The sequence below is a fragment of the Amaranthus tricolor genome, chromosome 2 (genome assembly GCF_026212465.1).
Source record: "Amaranthus tricolor cultivar Red isolate AtriRed21 chromosome 2, ASM2621246v1, whole genome shotgun sequence".
NCBI lineage: Eukaryota > Viridiplantae > Streptophyta > Magnoliopsida > Caryophyllales > Amaranthaceae > Amaranthus > Amaranthus tricolor.
Window position 1 is genome coordinate 4,323,472 of NC_080048.1, and position 21,251 is coordinate 4,344,722.

At 31.8% G+C, this 21,251-nt stretch overlaps 1 long non-coding RNA gene across 3 annotated transcripts; it reads left to right on the top strand.

Annotated features, from left to right (window-relative positions):
* Positions 1–3,351: 3,351 nt before the first annotated feature.
* Positions 3,352–12,643, top strand: LOC130805092 (uncharacterized). 3 transcript variants are annotated; one of them, XR_009040143.1, is made up of 5 exons: positions 3,352–3,480; positions 3,553–3,711; positions 7,413–7,555; positions 8,622–8,699; positions 9,368–12,641. It is a non-coding gene; the product is annotated as an uncharacterized LOC130805092 (long non-coding RNA). The 3 variants fall into 3 exon arrangements; XR_009040142.1 differs by having other exon boundaries at positions 3,396–3,711; positions 9,368–10,580; positions 12,032–12,632; XR_009040141.1 differs by having other exon boundaries at positions 3,352–3,711; positions 9,368–12,643.
* The last annotated feature ends 8,608 nt before the right edge of the window (positions 12,644–21,251 follow it).

Genomic DNA, 21,251 nt, shown 5'->3' on the forward strand with positions numbered 1-21,251 from the left:
GAAATGACGGTGGAAGAATAGAGAATTTAAGGAAGTTTGGTATCATCGGGTTCGGGTCAAATTCTTTTGATATCATCGGGTCAAATTTCTTAAATTTTATCCCCTTTCCCTTACTTACGTCTCCAGCAAGTTTTGTATGAGACTATTTCACCATAAAAATCAGTCGATTCAAACAGCCTATTATTAATAAAAAATATAAAAGATAATAAAATTTGAATTCAAACTTATACAGAAAGCAATTATTTAAAAAAATAGTTTGGATTAACTCATTTAAATGTCTCATGGTAAGACGGCCTCAATAAAAAATTGGTAGTCGAAATTTAATTTGATATGATGATATCTAAAGTTTGATTTGATCCCTAACTCTAAAATGATACAACTTGAAATATGGAAAAAAAATTGAGTCAAAATCAACTCTAATTTATATTTTTGTCAATGTTTTCGATTTCATATCATTATATTTTTATTAAATTCACCAAATTTATAAGTTAATTTTTGTTTTACTAGTATTGTTTTTTTTATTATAATCTAAAAATTGTTATATCAATCAATTTTATACGAAAATACTTTGCATGAAAAATTAAAAATAAGATATTTTTTTTTAAAAAATTTATGAAGTGGCGGTTTGCCTTAAGCAGTAAACCGCCACATGAAGTGGCGGTTTGGTCAAGGCAAACCGCCATCTCATGTGGCGGTTTGGTCTTGGTTTTATTTTTTTTATTTATTTTTTTTTTGTTTCATTTCTCTTAAATAGTGAACGCAACCTGCATTAAACTAGTTCAATACCATCTATTCAATAATAATCAATTACGAAACAGCTTGATTTGAAAAAATTAATTATGAAAATAATGCGAAGATATATTACAATCATGGAAAGTCATACAAGAATTTCAAATCATATAAGAATATACAAAGTTTGTTATACTACAACCCCCGGCCCCTTTTGTTTTGCGCACCGGTGGATGAGTAACCAATTGGGCAGTGGAGCCCTCCCACGCAGCTATGCTCCTGTGTGTTGTCTGAAGCGTAAGCACTGATGGATCAACTGGGCCCAGCGTCACTATGATCGTTGTTACATACATAAGTGTTATAAAAATCATATAAATATTAGGTGAATCAACATGATATTACAAAATTTTTTTTAAAAAAAAAAACAAACTTTGTTGACCTTCGAGGGCATGTTTTCTTATTATGACCACTAAATCCACAAAAGCTACACGTGTTACGAGGACGCGTCAATGGTGCATCCATTTTTCCGTATACGAGTTGATCGCGGACGACCCTTTCCACGCTTCGTTGAGGGATCTGGAACAACTGTAGGACAGTTCCAAGGATCGCAGGTGAACATGTTTGGAACAGGCATGAAAGTCTTCTTATATGTCGATACGTATTTTGTAGTGCGAAACGAAGTGTCCACAAAAGCATCATACGATATGTTACGAGCTCGACATACTCCAAGAACATGTGAGCAAGGTAACTTGAAGATGGTTGGTTTCTGACAGGAGCATGATGTTGCTGTGAGGTCAACCATGTAGGATTTTCCACCTTTTCCTACTATCCTGTTGCCATAACCAGTGATGACCTCAAATATCCCACGCACTGTGTCATATATCCTAACATCATGAAAGCGTGCTTTTTCAGCATTGCATTTAATCGTATCAGTTGGTTTCTTGGCATACACATGTCCATTGTCTAATCTGTTTCTCCCTAAATCCCTCCTTGTGGCAAAGTATTCGTTAACCCGGAACAATGTCATCCTCACCAATGAAGTGATTGGGAGTGACCTGGCCCCCTTAATTTGGGTTACTTAACATTTCTGTGAATGTATCATGGCGTTCACTAGGACATGATTAAGAAAGTTCCATGCTAGTCATGACTTCCCTCGCATTATTCAAATTTGCAACCAATTCAGCATAAACCTCCATTACCGTTTCAGGGGCTTGTGATGCCGCATAAGCAAAAGCAAGAGCACTTATGCTTTCATCATTCTTAATCGGGACTAACACATTTTTCTCAGTCACCGAGTATTTCATCTCCATTTTTAACATAAAAGAGTTGCGATCACAACCAATTACATCACAGATTTTGCTATGAAACACCTCAAAATTAGTATTCTGACGATAGATAAACATCACTGTATTTAATCCTCCATTATACACTACATCAGATCCAGTATAACTTACTTCCCCACCCCCATACACTATAACGGGATAATGATCCATATTCTGCAAACACAAACATGATTTTCATGTGATTTCAATTTAAATATAAAGCTAAAAATACCATTAATATATATTAAAACCATTAAACTAACCCAACAAAGTAATAAACTTTCATTGAAGCATTTCATCAAACACTTTATATTCATACAAACCAAATCATAAAATTCAACTACACATGTGTAAAACGTAAGCGTAAATCATGAAATCAATAGAATGTAACAAACAATCAATGTATTTATAACTTTAAATGACAACAATAATGAACAAAATATTCATTTTGCAAATAGAAATAAATTAGGGTTTATATTAATACCTTAAATGATGATGAAAATGAACAAGTAAAGAAGGAGAAGATGAGAATGTAGTTCATTAATTTAGTTGAATGAGAGGAATTGTGAATATGGAGTAAATGAGGATTGAAGAAATTTTTTTTTTAAAGCAGAACCGGCAGCAAGGAGGAAGGAAGAACAAGTGAGATGAAGTGACCAAATAAAAACAGAAGCAGCCGTTTTGTATAGCTACAAAACCGCCACTTCAAGTGGCGGTTTGCTATATTAATTTTTTTTTTTTATATATAATTTGAAATTCATGTAAACCGCCATTTCATATAGCGGTTTACTTAAGGTTCCTAAACAAAACCGCCATTTCAACTAGCGGTTATATTAAAAAAAAAAAAAATTTCCCAAACCTATCCTACGTGGACGGTATTGTGGGAAATATTTTCTCAATTAATGCAAAGTGGGAATTAGTTTGTTTTTGGGCAATATTATGGGAAATGACTCATAAAATTTTAATTTTTAGTATCTACAAAAGAAATTTATTCCCCTTCTTTTTGCTTAAAAGGAATTCTCGGTCTTAATCCTAATAAAAAATGATAAAAAAGTTTATAATAAAGGCTTGAAAATAGTTTCATAAATTTTCACAATCTAATTTTTAGACAATTCTAAATTGGTCTAACTAGTCTAACTAAATTATATTAAACATCAAAATTTCATAATTAAATATTTACTTTTAGTTTTTTAATATTTAAAATATTATTTTAAATTTTTAATTTTAAATATTGAAAAAAAAATTAACACTTTAAATATTACTCCAAAGACCGGAGCCAAGCCGGTTACTTGTTTAGAGAGTTATAACTTATAACTTATAAGGCTAATTTACACTAAAGAATTTTATCCATTCTCATTTTTTTAAGTGACATTCTCATTTGGTCATTTCATCGAACATTTTGCAATCAATTCTCATTTAGTCATTTTATGTAATTGTTTCTACTTGGTTCTTTCAATCATTGGTTTTCTTTATTTAAATTTATGGGTTTCTGATTTTGCAGGATTGTAAACACTGGAATGCTAAAAGGCAATCAAGTCCTCAACTAAAAATGATTGGAGTCCAACCGGCAAAGGGAAAGTAGCATTGGAGGACAGAAGAGAAGCTATATTGCCGGCGGGTTTTCTGGAAGATTTTGGGATAATTTCTGGAAAATATTTAGGTAATGCTGGAAAATTTTGAAGCTGTAAATCAATTATATTTTGATTGACTAATTAAGACCCATAATGGTTCATCAAAAGTTTGAGTGTCTGGTTTTGGATTCGAATTCTTCGTGTTCTTCTATGTTTAACAGAAAATTTTCATCTTTATATACTTCTCCTAGTATATATCGCTCGATAGTTGATACTATGGACGTTTAATTAGTAGTAGTGATGGTGGCAACAAGAATGAATTTTTAGTTTTTATTTTCCTAAAATGTGTTATGTCATTCAATCGTTGTGGTGTTTTACTCTCAAACATGTCGTTTTTCTTTATAAATTTTAATTACTGTCCAATACCTCCTTTCCAAATGATAATGTAAATGGATTGGCAAAGAAAAGCAATGATTAGAATAAAACATATGGCTTAGAGGGTGTTTGGCTACTTTGTTAGAGAAATACAGCTTATTTTGGCACAAATAGAGGGTTGGGGTGATCAATCATCTAAGGCCGGTGTTTGGTAAATTAACTGGTTGAAACAACTTATTGTTATGATTAAGGTGTTTTATAAGCAGGTTCAAAAATAATTGGTCAAACCTGTTGATAAAATCAGCACGTCAAATAAGTTCAATGTTGCCCAAAATGGAATTCGACTCGATTTGAAAAACAAAAACAAAATCGAGAAACGTTTGAAGAAATTGAGCACCACAGTACCTATGACCAATGATTAGTGTTTCAAGATTGGTCTTGAACACTTGTGATCAAAACAAAACCAATGTTAATCAAGTTTCAACAATTCAAATCAAAAAAGAACAATCTAAAGCACACACAACGATTTAACGTGGTTCACCTGTAATTAGACTACGTCCACGGTCTAGCCTAGATATCTTTTATTATCAATAAGAAACTCCGAAAGAGCTTGAAGGATCTTAGGGTTCACTCGTAATCTGAATCACAATAGCCAATAAGCCCGGTCTTGTCTATCCCAAACTTAAGGCATACATCCGATGTACCCTTCAAGTATCTAAGAAGCCATTTCACTGCATTTCAATGTCGTTTCCTAGGATTACCCATGTATCTACTAACCATGCTCATGGCTTGAGCTATGTCGGGTCGACTACACACCATAGCATACATTATATATTCGACGACATTTGTGTATGGAACACCCCGCATGTCATCTTCTTCTTGCTTGGTTTGATGCCAATGATCTTTAAAGAGTAAGAGGTGAGAACCAAGGGGAGTGAAAATAATCTTGGCGTTAGTTTATAGAGAACCCCTTTAACACTTTATCAATGTACCTCTTGCGACTAAGATACAATAACTCATTGCTCTTATCCCTAACAATCTTCATATCTAGTATCTTCTTTGTATCTCCTTAATCCTTCATGTCAAACTTCTTTAACAATTGCTCCTTTAAAACCTTCACCTCAAGCATGCTTTTTTACAAGCAACAAGCATATCATCTATATACAATAAGTATAAATCAAAGACCCCGCACTAGTGCTCCTCATATAAACAAAACTATCATACAAACTCCGTTCAAAACCACGTGACATCATGAAGGAATCAGACCTTCTATACCATTGTCTTGGAGATTGCTTCAAGCCGTATAGCAATCTCTCCAAGCGTTACACATAGTCCTCCTTACCAATTATCTCAAAACCTTTAGGTTGTCTCATGTAGATCTCCCCGTCTAATTCACCGTGGAGAAATGTTGTTTTTACATTGATGTTACTCCTAGTCCTTCATGGCGACAAAAGCAAGTAGGGCTCTAAATTCATTGTTGTTAAAATCGCGATCCGGATCGTAGAATCGTACGATACTACGATCCAGATCGGACCCAACCACTAGGATCGTTAGTGGAATCGGAATCAAGTAGGATCGTTGGTGGGATCGTGAGAATCGGATAGAATCGGCTAGGATCGTTGGTAGGATCGGCTAGGATCATTATTAGGATCAGTAGGATCGTTCAAAACTATTAATTTGATTTTTTTGTTAGTATCTTTGTTCTTTTTTTGCTTACTATGGTTTATTATTATATCCTTGTATGTATGTGCTCTAAATATATTATGTGTAGCCTATCCTATATATGTTTTGTCATTTTGTTAAGAATAGAGAAAAAAAGGGCATTAGAAAAGTAAGATATGATGTATTTTAAAATTAAAGCAAAATCTAAAGAAATTATATGGGTTATTATTGTTTTTTTATGTTGAAAATGATCAAATAATAAACATGGACATCATACAACTAGTTAATTCTGCAAATTTGTAGGATCGTCCAATCCTACGATTAGATCCCACCTTTTGATTTCGATCCTACGTAGAATATCGATCCTGACAACTTTGGCTCTAATTGTAGAATGCTTCACCGTCGAAGAAAACACCTCATGGAAGTCAATACCTTCAACTTGAGAATAACCATTTGTAACTATACTAGCTTTGTAGATGGGGCCAGCATCACTAGATAATCCTTCCTTCTTCTTGAAGACCCATTTGAATACCATAGGTCATAACCCTTTTATTCTTGGGAGCTTTCACAATAGACCAAGTGTTATTCTTCTCAAGAGACTCCATCTCTTGCCTCATGGCTCCAAGGCACTTACTTGCATCCATCGAAGTCATAACTAGTCTATATGAGTCGGGATCATTTCCACCTTGTACCTCACTTGTAACCTTGAGAGCATAGGCCACGTAATCATATTCCTCAATGTACCTTTTTATTGGCTTCACTTGCCTCTTTAACCGCTTCACATCAGGAGATGATGATTCCATTGGTTAATACATCTCATTTTTAACCCTTGTAGCTTTCAAAGCTATTGGAGGCTCCACCTTCTCACAAGCATCATGTGTTGAACCTACATTGTTAGTAACAATATTATCTAAAGGGCAAGAAAACATAGATGATTCATCAAATATAACATCTCTAAAAGTTATTATCCTTCTAGATTTCTCACTCCATTCCCGATATCCCTTGACATACAACCCATTGCCAACAAATATGTATTTTCTAGCTTGAGGTTCTAGTTTTCCCTCAGTAACATGTATGTATGTCGGACTCTAAAAATTTTCAGATTTGAATAATCAACCGCAGAAGAATACCATACCTCTTGGTAGGGGTGTGCATAAAAACCCAATCCTTCTAGATTTCTCACACCATTCCCGGTATCCCTTGACATACAACCCATTGCCAACAAATATGTATTTTCTAGCTTGAGGTTCTAGTTTTCCCTCAGTAACATGTATGTATGTCGGACTCTAAAAATTTTCAAATTTGAATAATCAACCGCAGAAGAATACCATACCTCTTGGTAGGGGTGTGCATAAAAACCCAATCCGAGATATCCGATCCGGATACCCGGCTTTATCTGGGTCGGAACTGGATCACATTTTTAGGTATCCAAAAAACAGAATATCTGGATTTCCGAATCCGAATCAACTCAATATCCGATTTTGAACACTCCTACCTCTTGGGGACACTACAAGTCAAGTGCAGTGTGGGGAAAACAGTTGATCAAGTAACACGCCATAGAAACCACTTCGGCCCAAAACTCCTTTTCAAGTTTTGCTTGATTCAACATACATCTTGCTCTTCCCAACGATGTCTTGTTTATCCTCTCGGCAACTCCAATTTGTTTACCTTGAAGGTGGAAATGACAAAATTGGAATCTAAACATGGTTTCAGTTGACCTTCTAAAATAATTTCTTGCTTTTTTTTATGGAAGGTCCTGATTACAAGACTATATAAGCCTTCCAATTAGATGAGTAAGTTGGCGCTCATGATTGAACCAAAATTATTATCCATGGATGGGGGTTTATAAGCGAGACTTCCTAAATGCAACATAAGTGCGCTACAGACAACTTTGAGGTAAAGTGAGATTTCTCTCTTTTTAGTTTAAATAGAGAAGCAAAATGCATGAATTTACTTTGTTATATGAATGCTTATTTTGAGGTATTTGTCTACTATGTCATGGTTCATGACATATTGAAAATAGTTGAATTTTGAAGGAACTTGTTATTTTTTGCTTCAACGGAACAAAGACTTTGAATATGACTTATGTTGAATCTTGTAGATTATTCGGTTGCTCAAATTTTAAAAAGAAACTGCTATCACTTTAATCATTAAGAATACAATGTTAGCTCATTAATTGAGCAATTTGAGCCCTATGCTCCCAACAATAACATTGGGAGTACAAACTCAAAGCGTTGCATGCCTGCACTAGCTTGGGGTAGTTGGTCAGTGTTGTTGACCTCCTTCCTCTCCCTCCTTGTTGTGAATTACTCTAGAGCTATATGAAAATGGCTCATTGAAACTTGCACACCTCTTATTTATATGGAATTACAAATGATTTTTTCTACCAAGGATCAACCGAAAACATCTTTGTAATCACAAACACTGGTAAGGTTGCGTAAATATGACCCCCTCAAATCCCACATACTGGGAGTCGTTTAATGGCATTGGGCCTTGGGGTAATGAAATGTTATTGTTATTGGTTGGAGGATGAAACATCAAACGTGCAACCTTTGAACGGATTGGCCACCTAAAGCTTGAAGTCACAACTCTTAAAATGAATTATTTTGTGGTTACTGAATTTGCTTGTCCTTTAGTTTATCTCTATTCATTTTTCCCATGTTTTTCAAAACCATCAATCTATTCTTCCACTATTTTACTTCGCCTTTTTGTTGATTTTGGTCGTTACAGGATCATTGGATATATTTTTATCATTTGTCAAGAATCCATGTCCCTAACTGTATCTGGTTTTGACTATTGTTTTGAGAAATAAAATTAAGAAAACCATAAAATTTTTCATAAGATTATCATAACTTTATTTTACATTTGTTTTTTCTATATCATTCTTCCTTATTTGTATTCCTTTGAGTTGTACTTCTATTGAGTGCAGTTATTGTACTGATATTATTTGTTTTGAAAACAGATTGTTTTCAGGTTCTCATGGCTGTAATGTATCATTTTCACTTCTTGCCAAATAGATGTTGATATTTCAGTTGTTGAGGTAATTGCTGAACTTTGCCATCTTCATTCATACCTTTTGATTTAACTGTGTTTATCGATGCCAATATGCTATTGATTACGTGCACAATGGGAGACTGGGTTAGGCGGAGCAAAGGATGCTACAAACGTATCATAAGTAATGAGCTTGCTGCAATAGTGATAACAACTATAGGAAAAAGAACATCTGGCTCCTCTTGATGGTTCCTAGGAAAGCATAGCATGGGCAAAGTCAGGAATTATCAAACATGAATGCCCAGTTCACTGCTTATTGCTTTGTTGTAGTTATCTTTCTCAAAATGAGATGATTATATATGCGGTCAAGTGAAGCATTTGATGTTATTCTCTGTTGTCCTTTTTGATTGTTCCTTTTTTGTTTGTATTTATTCTTTGCAAATTTATTGTGATTATTCTTTGTAAATGTCTAGGATCTGAGGGTTTTTTACGTTCTTTTTGGATTTCACTGCTTATTGCTTTGTTGTAGTTATCTTTCTCAAAATGAGATGATTATATATGCGGTCAAGTGAAGCATTTGATGTTATTCTCTGTTGTCCTTTTTGATTGTTCCTTTTTTGTTTGTATTTATTCTTTGCAAATTTATTGTGATTATTCTTTGTAAATGTCTAGGATCTGAGGGTTTTTTACGTTCTTTTTGGATTTCACCAAATGCAGGAGTGTTTTTGATGCGAAGTTAATCCTGAGATATCCATGCTATCTGCTTTCGGTTTTAATGTTTGTTATGGTGACTTACAAGTTGGTAAATGTGGTGAGGCATTAGGACTTCCTCAATCAATGGCATTGCTGGACGGAGGTTTGCCTATACCCGTACCCAATTATGTTTTGAGTCTTTTGTTCTAACTTTGGTGGGCAGCTCGCAAAATGTTGACTTTTTGTTTTTCTGGATTCTATTATCATGGATTTTTTCATAGCTCCAATAACTGTGTAAGTGTAAGTTGGCTATTGTAATATAGAAATGAGAAGTACACCGATGTCTTCCACGTATAAATCATAGGTTTTTATCTTTGCTCCAATATTGCGGGTGTCTTCGTTCTAATCTTTGAACCAGAATCTGTATCCATCATCAATTCATCGCTTTTAGTGTTTTATTGAGGTCTTGGCCTATAGTTTCTTGACTAATCTTGATGGGTGATTTCAAGGGTCGTGTACATATTAACCTACCTAGATTTCATGATATTACGTAGGATAATAGTCCTCCATATTCAAGTGCCTTCTAGTTTTTTGTTTCTGTTTGAGTATGTTACGTGCACGTGGAATTCTTTAACAGAAATTGTGCAAGGTTCTCTCTTTTTTCACAGTTTCCTGTAGACACAAAAGGATCACTCAGGGGGGTGTTCGCTCTTTGGATCCTTCAAAACTTAAGTTGGCTAGTGATACGGATCACATTGGTTTTGCTAAGGAACTCCTGTCAAGTTAGTCTGCAATTTCTGTAGATATTTATATTTCAAATTTGGTATGATTGAAGACATAGAATTCAGAAGAGTATGCAAAATTATACTCCATTGCTTTTTAGTGTTGGTGTTAATATCAGTTTAAAGGTTGTGATGCTTCTTCTGGTTAGATGAAGTCGCGGCTGAAACTTCATTAACAAATTGCGTACTGGTTGGTCATAAGATTCTCAATGCTCAAATGGGGGATAATATCTCTACATATAACATTGTTTCATTTGTATCGGCTTCAATTCATGGCTAAGCGTCTGCAATAAACGAGGTATCTTCATCATCATCAACTCAATATCCCGCTCGAAAACAGGGTCCAGGTGAGGGAAGGTAATAAACAATTCATACCCGTACCCCATTCAGAGAGAGGGCTAGAGGAATATGGTCAATTTTGCCCCCAAACAGTGAGAGCCCCGTTCAAAAACAAGGTATCTTATCCGCTTCAATTTTCTGCCCTGTTGTCTGAAACCCGAATCTCTTTTAGTTCTATCTAGAACATAGGATAGGCACTTAGATGATTATGCTATGTTGCATATAATTGTGAAATTGTAATTTTTCTGACAGAAACCTCAAGCCTTCAATTTACCTGTAAGTTCTCTTTTAAATCTTGGTACTCTACTTGGCAATAACAAGCCTTAAATTTGTTTACTAAATCATCTAAAATTACTGTCTAACTGATATGTCAGAATACCTTTCTGTTATTAAAGAAACATAAATAGAAGTTTCAAGTTATCACTGCATATAACCTCAGTAATTTCAAAGTTCTCATTTCCCATAATTGGTGTCTTTAAATAGGAGTAAGTGGGGTACTAATTACAACTTTTTTACTGTTAGAATTTTCAATTTTAAATCTTTGAAAGTTGTTTTTGTACCTGAAAAATTGTTTTCAGTGCATGTCTGTCTTTACTTATTAGTATAACAGCATTCTCACTTTGTCAGTTATAATTACTTACTTCTGGTGCATCATCTTCCCTAGGTGAATTTCAAGTGCAAAAAGCACTCAAGTATTTTTTTGGGTTTTTGCACAGAAAGGGATCTAATTATGAAACTGACTTTTAAGTGTTAAAGACTCTTAAATTTTTATTATTATACTCCCTCTGTTCTCGAGATATTGTCACAGTTGTGTATTACACAAAGTTTATGAAATGGTAGGATCATTTGTATTGTTTGGATAATATCTATGTTACTTGGACTGGGGTACTGATATGGGATACTAGTACGTCTCCAATTGTCGGATATGTCTAAATAGTAAATTTTACTCCCAAAATGAAGTGTCTAAGTGCCATACCCATGTCCGATCCATACCAATGTCCGAACACCAAGGATCGGACATGGGTATGTGAAGCAAAATTAAGAGTGTGAGTAACATAGGATAATATTAAAGGAGAGTTGAAATGTTTGGCTGAGAATAAAAGAATGCGGTGAGGACATTTCTATAAAAGGAAATTGTAGTAAAGTGAAAGCGACGAATGAAAGGTAAAGTGTGATAATCTCTTAGGAACAGAGTAGTGTAACATATTCACCAGTTATTTCGCTTTTTGAATTCACGATTTGGTGAAAACAACCCTAAAATAACTCAAAATCGACCATAATTTGCTTCTTTTGATTTGCTATTCTCAAGGAGATTAGTGAATCATGTGACAGTGGAACAGAGGCAGTATTGGTTTAATATACAGCAGTTCATGGAGTACTTGCTCTAGCTTTTTTGAATGTTTTAATGAACAGCAGTTCACATTTACTGACTGTTATGCTTATATACTTTTTTTACTCAAATGTTTTTTTCTTTTTAATTCCCATTTGATAGGATTTTAAATCCTTTTTCTTTTTCTGTTGTTTGATAGGATTTTAAATCCTTTTTCTTTTTCTGTTGTTTGATCAGATTGTTGAACCTCCAACTATGAAGACCTGTCCAAGAACAAATCTTTTCCCAGATTTTCTAACAGAGGACTTGTAAAATGTTCTAGGGTTAAATGTTGGGACATCGAAGCAATAGCTCCATGGCGAACCGATTTCATTGAACGCACAAGAAAACATCGCACCACTTTCGAGTTCATCCTTTGCATTGTCTAACTTGTAACAAAATATTTCACGAGAATTATGAGTTGGCCTAATGATTGAAGACTGAGTTTCAATTCTCACCACATGCAAAAAGATCTATTCCTCTCTTCTTTTGTCTATGGAAATTCTTCTTATATCGAGACGAATCAAACAAGATCTTAATTGACTATGTTTTGAATCATTGATTAAGAATAAAATGCAAATCAAGACTCATTGAAACGAAGAGAGTATTATTTTACAGAAATAGTATACCTTTAGTAACGGTGTTCAAAACAGACCCGACGACTAGAACTTACTCGACCTTTTGACCGAACTCAATTTTAATCTAACTTTAAAATGGATTTACAATTATGTAAAAACTAATGTGTACAAAAAACTCAATTTTTAACCTGACTTAAGACACCTAAATCGAAATCAACCCAATAACCCAAATAAACACCCTAAGTCCCCAACCCACTAGATATTTAATTAGAAAAGGGGGCAAAAGAGCAAGAGAATTAGAATTTTGTTTCTTTGTGAAAATGAATTAAATTGAGTGTGTGTTCATCAAAATCATAATAAAAATGTATTGTTATCTTCAACATTTGGTAAGAGTTATTGCAGTCACAGTATTCATAAGTTACATTTTTTGGGTGCCTCAAGTTGCTGCAGCAACAGTCACTTTCTTGTTTCAATGAGATGCATTTGTTATGCCGCAATATCTGACATTCATATTGTGTTTGATTTTTACGTTTCATTTTTTCAATTTTTTTTGGATTTTCTACACTTACTGCGAAAATAATTAATTTACCATGCAGGAAGCCACACTTGAAATAAAGAGAATTCATTGCATACTTATTATTTTAATCATTTATGAAACCGCGTAGTGTAAATTGGTGATGTGATTGCATTTTCGATTGTATTGTAAAGGTTTTTGAGTATTACTATGGTGTAATTATATTGTTGGAGCAATTGCGAGTTACAACTCTGTTTGAAATCAAGTTTAATTTTGAAATAAATAATAATTTACATTTTTTTCACTTTTTGTTTTCTGTAATTATTTTGAGAATAGATTTTTTCGTAATTATTTCTAAAACTATTATTATGTAATTACATATATGAAATTAATGACAAAATTGAAAAATAGAATTAGCACTAGATTGAATAAATTTAGAAGTGTTTAAAACAGATCTAATGACCTAAAATTTACCCTAATTTTTAACCGAACTTGATTAGACCTCACTTAAAAAATGATGTACAATAATGTAAAAAACAATATGGATACAAAACTCGATTTCAAACCGACTCGAAATACCTAACCCAAAATCAACCCGATGACCCAAATGAACACCTCTATGAATCATGCTTTTGAAATTCAAGTTTAACACCACATCAAACCATATTTTTCCTTTTAGATTTCAAAAATGACTTAGATGTAATTGTAGGGTAGACTGTAATTTTTGGTATATAAGGTGCCAAAACGTAAAAATCTCTGAATTAAATTAAAGGGTTTGATATATATATATATATATATATATATATATATATATATATATATATATATATATATATATATATATATATATATATATATATATATATATATATATATATATATATATATATATATATATATATATATAAAGGTATATTTAAAAGAAAAGTGGAGTTAATTCTATGAGACGATAGAGTATATACACAAGCAAGTGTGCATTTTTAACAAAAGGAATTAATTTCTATATATATACTCCTCTCTCTTAATTATATAATTATTCACATTTTTATTTACATTAATTAATGATATTGCTTTATTTAGTTACGAGTAAACTACTATTAAGCATTTTATATATATATATATATATATATATATATATATATATATATATATATATATATGAAGACAAACATATTCATCAATCATTATTCACATTTTTGGCTTGGGTAATCTTAACAACAACGAATTCTTACAAAGGAAAAGTTCATGCATAATCGTACCCGTCTACTAGCTAGTTCGACTCTAATAACTAATAATTCTACTAAAATGGAGAAAAAGATAGAGATTTAAACTCGTGACTCGGACATTTAATATCATGTTATGAAGCTTAATTAATCTAATATTTGAGCTATATCCCCAATATTCATCATATACTCTGCTTGGTTATCTTTATTTTATTTTCCTTGTGAAAATTGTGAATTTTTTCGATACGTTATGGGTAGGTAGTTAATGGTGAAGGCTACTTCTACTTCTCAAATGGGGCTAGCTTCTAGATAGATCTTTAATTTTCACTATTCAGTAGAAAAGTATTTAAAATAAACGCGATAACTCAATATTTATCTAATCATATAATTAAGTCTGGTTTTGAAATGAATTTACAATAAATATATTATTTGTTTTACATAAAATTTGAAATACCAAATATGAAATCGACCAAACTCACATTATTAGTAAACACATTATTTGTTTTACACACATTTGGGCATGGCTAGTAGTTGGGAATCATACGCAACAATAATGAAATCATAAGCTGACACCAATCAGCACGCAGCAGCTCTGCAACTTTGTTCAAAAGTTAGCTAAAAATAGAAGCTATAATAATACTTTCAGCTCTTTTTTGATGAAAACCTCTCCTTTTCCTTCCATAATTAGCTAATTTTGGGTGATAATATAATAAGATAGTTCCAGTTTTAATTTTCTCACCATTTTTTATTGTGTTAGATGAACATCATCTCAGCATTTCTGATTATTAATCAAAAATTACTGTGAGTAGTACTGTACTGTTAATTGTATCAGTCGTTAGTGTGAATGTCTGTCTCTGTTGGTTGTCATTTAAGTTTCAACCGTTATGTGATCAGTAATGGATGTGTACACTGTACTCTAATACTACTTATTACAAATAATAATGCTGTAAATAAAATTACAAATACAAGATGATGTTTGTATTGTCTCCTTTGTATATAGCAACGGACTCCTTGCTTGAATGAATCACGAATTGAATGAAAACACCGTAGATTAGTTTGCAACGAGGAATGTCACCAGAAATCTTAATATAGATTGAAGGGGACAACAATACTTTCTTTTTGTGATATTTCCTCCACAAAGATACTTGGGTTATGAGACCGGAAATTCACAACGAAATACAATCAATCACATCAACCGATTAGTACGAACCGATTGAACTAAATGATTATGTGTTTATGTAGAAATCAAAATCAGAAAAACAATAAAGAGTTAATTACTCTCTTCTAAGTTTCAAGAGATTGAGAGAAATATGACATAAATTGATATTTTAAAGATGTGAATGATTTCCATGCACTCACTCTTAATTATAGAGTTGGAGTGACATATAGATTCATCCAAAACCATACATCAATGATAACTGATGATAATCAGTTAATTATGATGTAAAACATTCGTTCATAACAACACTTTACTCCATGAAACAAAGTTTTGTATCACGAACTGATGCACTATTTCAATGTGCTCGAACGAGCATAACCCAAAACAGCTTCCAGAAACTTTCTGACGCAAAATTTCTTAAGTGCTCGAACGAGCAAATGCTCTGATCAACAAACAGAAGGTTCCAAAGCAACTGACCGAAGCCAGCAGCTATGCTCGAACGAGCATGGTGATCGAGCAACCTCAATTCGTTCCGTTGTTAAGTTCTTGCTTAGTCCTACATGCCTTAAGCCTTTGGATAAAGTCCTACACGCTCAAAATACTCAACACTACTATCTACTACTATTTACTTTCCCCAAGAGAACATTCATCTTTACACGTTATGCTTGCATTGGGAGTAAATTTTTATGTGAAAAGAGTCAAACTATGAAAACAAGGTTATTGCAGTAGAAAATTAAGAAAATATTGTTCTCAAAAAAAGTGACGGAGAAACAAATATAAGAATTAGTTAGAGGTGTTCATTCGGGTCATCATGTCAATTTCGAGTCAGGTGTTTCGGGTCAGTTGCAAATCGTTTCTTATGTTCACATTATTTTTACATTATTTTGAATTCAGTATAAGTCGGGTTCAGTTCCAAGGTCGGGTTAGTATCGTGTCATCAAGTCTGTTTTGAATACCTCTAGAATTAGTTCTCTCATTTTGGATAAATTTTTACCCTAGTGGGATGTTATGAGTTAATTTATCGACTGAACATTTTATTTTTTACCAATATTATATGACTTTGACTCTCCCTGTTTATCAGAAGGATTAATCCCTCTCCCATTGTCTTTAGGTAAGGATAGTGATGAGTTCAAGATCTTATCCAAATTACCACAAACTTGACCCAAATTTTAGGGTCTAGATGTCAGGATCCTAAAAAATAAATGGATCAGAGTTTGGGTTCGATCTAGGTCTTTAGATCTAGACTTGCCTTAGAGCCCCTATAGACTTAAACCATTATCTAACCTATAATCAATTTTGAATTCAAGTGAAACTTATTTTATAAGTATTTATTTGGATCAGTATTTGACTTATATACAAATTATATACCTAATTTAGACTTAATAAAACCTTAAAATGTAAAATAATTAAATTATTAAGCAACTAGATTAAGACCCATTTAGGATCTAGATCCGGAGAGTTTTGGTTACAAAAATTTAATTTCAAACCTAACGAAATCGAGTTTGGATATTATTCCATAAAAATTAACAAACCTAAGTCTAATTAAACTCAGTTCAGACTCGACCCATCATTATCCCTCCCAAACCCTACAGATTTTCTAATCCACAAAATAAAATTGAAGAAAAATATAGTACAAATAAAAATAAGCTCAATTTAGCAAAAATACGTTAGAGCAAAATTTTTGACAATATTTACATCCACTTGTGCAAGGTTCAACTAAAAAAACCGTTAAATCATGTTTATGTTTCTTTTTGATAGTTAAACTTTCTAACTGAAAAAAACCGTTAATTTGCGATTCAGGTTATTATCTTCAAGTTTTGCATAAGATGGACTAACTCTTTCCATCTACTGCTCGTTTATGTTTCTTTTTGATACTTAAACTTTCTAAAAAGCTCTAAAATAAAAGAAACAACCTTTTTAAGTCAAAAAGGAACACGTAGATATAAGGTAAATAGATCTTTAAGGGTGTATGAGTATAATTTTTTTGTTATTTACCACTCGTATTCTATTATTCTGCGAAATTTATTAGACACGATAATATGTAACTTCTATAATGATTGGAAAAAAAGGATGGCATAGTGAGCTTTATAAAATTCCATTCATTAAATATCGCCACCCCCTAATAAAATTACGATTTTGCCCCTAGACTTAAAATTGCTTTTATATACTCTAACCTCACTAAATAACCCCTTTATCACACTTAAAAATTACAACATAAAATTTTTGGAGCAAAAGCTAAGGAATTCAATCCGCAAACAACTAATCGAGGTAATTTTTATTCGAATCGTATTATTTTAAATAAAAAAAGGAAAAACAATAAAAAAAAATTGGTGAGTCGCACGCGGCTCGGCCACGGGTCAGTCGCAGGAAAACCCGCGACTCGGCCGAGTCTCAGTCACATGTTTTGTCTCCTAAGTTTTCAAAGTCATGCAAATTTAAAATATGAAATAAACCATACATTAGGTTATTAAAAAATTATACACACAAACATTAATAATAAAAATATTCAATAATAAATAAAAATTATAATTTACTTTAATAATTAATATTAAAATAATAGTAATACAAATTAATATTAATTAAAAATTATAATTTACTTTAATAATTAATATTAAAATAATAACTATACAAAAAATAAAATAAAATAATTGTAAAAATAATAAAACAAATTAATATTAAATAATAAGATAATATAATAATAATAATAATAATAATAATAATAATAATAATAATAATAATATATAATTATAAATTATTTAAATTAATAATAACAAAATAATAATAATGTTAATAATATAAATTGTAAATTACTTAAATTAATAATAATAATAATAATAATAATAATAATAATAATAATAATAATAATAATAATAGTAATAATAATACTAATAATATTATTAATAATAATTTACTACAACGTATATTAAAACATAATAATAATAATATAAATTACTAAATAAATAAAAAATTATAATGTAAAAAAAAAATCAGTCGCACAAAACGTGCAAGTATACCACGGTGCAGTCGCAAAAAATATGCGAGTGAACCACGGTGGAGTCACACAAAACGTGCGAGTGAACCACGGTGGAGTCACACAAAACGTGCGATTGGACCGTGGTTCATTGCAACTATCAGCTTGTTTAAAATCAAAGAACGTTTTTAGAGAGATTTTAAAGAGATAGTACCGTATTTGAATTCGTATATCATGCAAGGGCGTTACTGAAAATTCAATATATATAGGGTCGCGATAAAAATGTTCGGAATTACGTTTAAACTTTAAATTTAATGTTTTTAAAGTGATAACAGTGTTATTAAGTGCAATTTACGTTTGTTAAATATATTTTAAGTCCAGAGACAAATTTGTAATTTCATTAGAAAAATAACGATAAAATAAAAAGGATGGCGATGTATAACAATGCCCTTATAAAATTTGGACGATGTTTACACTATAAAAGTATTAGATTGTCATTATCAAAAGGGATTCTGTTTGTTGATTATCAAATCAAATCTCTATAAAGTGTCTTAATCATAGGTTCCCCTATTCTAACGATTAACAAGATGAATGTTTGTCGACATTTAATCAACTAATGACTAGCTAATTGGTCCGCTATCTAAATTCCTATTTCCTATGGCTACTAGCTTCTACTTAAAACCACAAATAACTTTATTTTTCAAATTAAACCATGTCTATTATTGATCCTAACATTTACTTCAGCTATACAAACATTCTTTGGGATCAATATCAACTAGAAGTAATTCCTTTCGGGGACCAAACACTGCACATTTGGTAGAGTAATTACTATTTCCTTGCATTCTTAGTTACCTAGTGGTGTTAAAAACCATATCCAAAAATTCGATATTTATCCAATCTTGTAATTAAATCCGACTTAACCCGGCTTTAAAATGAATTTTAATTATGTAAAAATCAATGTAGACACAAGACTCGATTTTAAACTGTCCTGAAACATGTGACTTGAAATCAACCTGATGACTCGAATGAACATATCTGAACTCTTGAGTTAGCTATTTTATATTTTGTTCTATTAATTACTTTATTAGAGTTTATTCCCTTCGAGGCCCTGATCTTATTTGTTCTTCCTTTTTGAAATATGAGAAGAAACCAATGAGAATAGTAAAGTATTGAAAGATTATTCTAATGTTGTGTGATTATTGATTATTAAAAATAATGAATAAGTGCTTTGAAAATCATAGATTGGTTTATAATATTATTATTTCCACTTATTTACCTACTAGATAGTTTACCCGCGTAAGATGACAATTGATGATTAGTTGATAAATAATTAAATATGTTTTTAATATGTAGTTAGTAAATTATAAATACATAAAATTTTTATATCTTCAATAGTATTTTAGGTGGGTAATTAATTGGGTACTAATAATATTTTGGGTTGTACCAAATATAAATTAAAACCGTGTATCAATAGTCAGCATCAACACTAAATTCAAGTTATAAAATTGATGAATAATGAGTTAGCAAAAGCTCCTCTACTTTTGTCTTGATGAAATTTAATCTCCCTCGTTTAAACATAGGCCTTAGCCATTAGGGGGACAACTCATGCATTCATGACTTTGTCTTTCATCTTTCACTTTCTTTTTCCTCATTAATTTTGCTTCAGAATTTTTTTATGGACCAATAACAGAATTGTACTCATCAAAGTTATTAATTTTTTAAACAAATGAACTAACTTTTTGATTTTTATTTTCTTAATTATGGATAACTTTTTCCATACTTAATTACCCATGATTTTTGTGTGGATATTACCATCTTGAATGAGGAAGACATATGCTTTGCTTTATGTTTTATGGTGCATAGAAGTGTTTAAAATAGAAATGATGACTCGATATTTATCTGATCTTATAGTTGAATTTGACTTTCACCTAACTTCAAATTGGACTTATAATTATATAGAAACCAATGTGGATACTAAATTTGATTATGAACTGACCCGAAACATCTGACCCAAAATCAACCCAATGACTCGAGTGAATACCTATAATCACGCTTCTTCATTCCAAAGTCATTTGGGTTAGAGATGTAGATGCATTATATACCCTCTTCAAAATTAGTGTTAATATTCAACATTACATGATGAGGGGTGCGGTGGATGAGATTTTAATCATGACCCTTATGTGTCACGTTAATTTCTGATACTATATTAATTAAAGAACCACCACAACCAACAATTTAAGTTTATGATTAATGCCTCAAAATATATTATTATACTCTAACACTTACACACATTAATTCTATGTGCAATTTGATTTTTGGTTATTTCCCGGATTGTTCCGGTAAGCTTTTATTGTCATGTTGTCGAGAAAGGGGAAAAATAAGAGTTGCAAAATAAATTGTTTGTTTCTTGTTGGTCATTTTATGATGTGATGCAGATGGTAGAGTGTTCCATATATTTAAATTTTCAGACTTTAAACTATTTATCTACAAGGTAAACTTTATAAATGCTTGAAAATTGAATTTTAAATAAATTAACCTTTTATGATCTTAATTATTACTATTATTTGATCTTGAAGTTTATACTTATGTTCATATCAAACTTGGATCAAATAAGATTTTGAGCAATAATTATTAGATAATGATGTGTAAATTTTAAGTACCGCAAGCGCACGATGTACGTGTATCTATACGGGTCGAACTCAGGGAAGCGAGTTAACTAATTTGTTCGATTTATGACTATGAGACACGGATCAACAAGTGATTGGGTTGAGAAACTAATACTACAATGCAACTGAAACTAATAATTAAAATTAAGATAATGACTAATACGAACATAACAATAATATGAAAAATCTAGGGCGTCGAGAATCACCTAATTCTAACATGGGAGTCAATTACTCTCATCATTGTATGAAATTGAGTCTTTGACATAATTAAACATGATCTAATTAATCTCAAGCTTCCACCCTATTG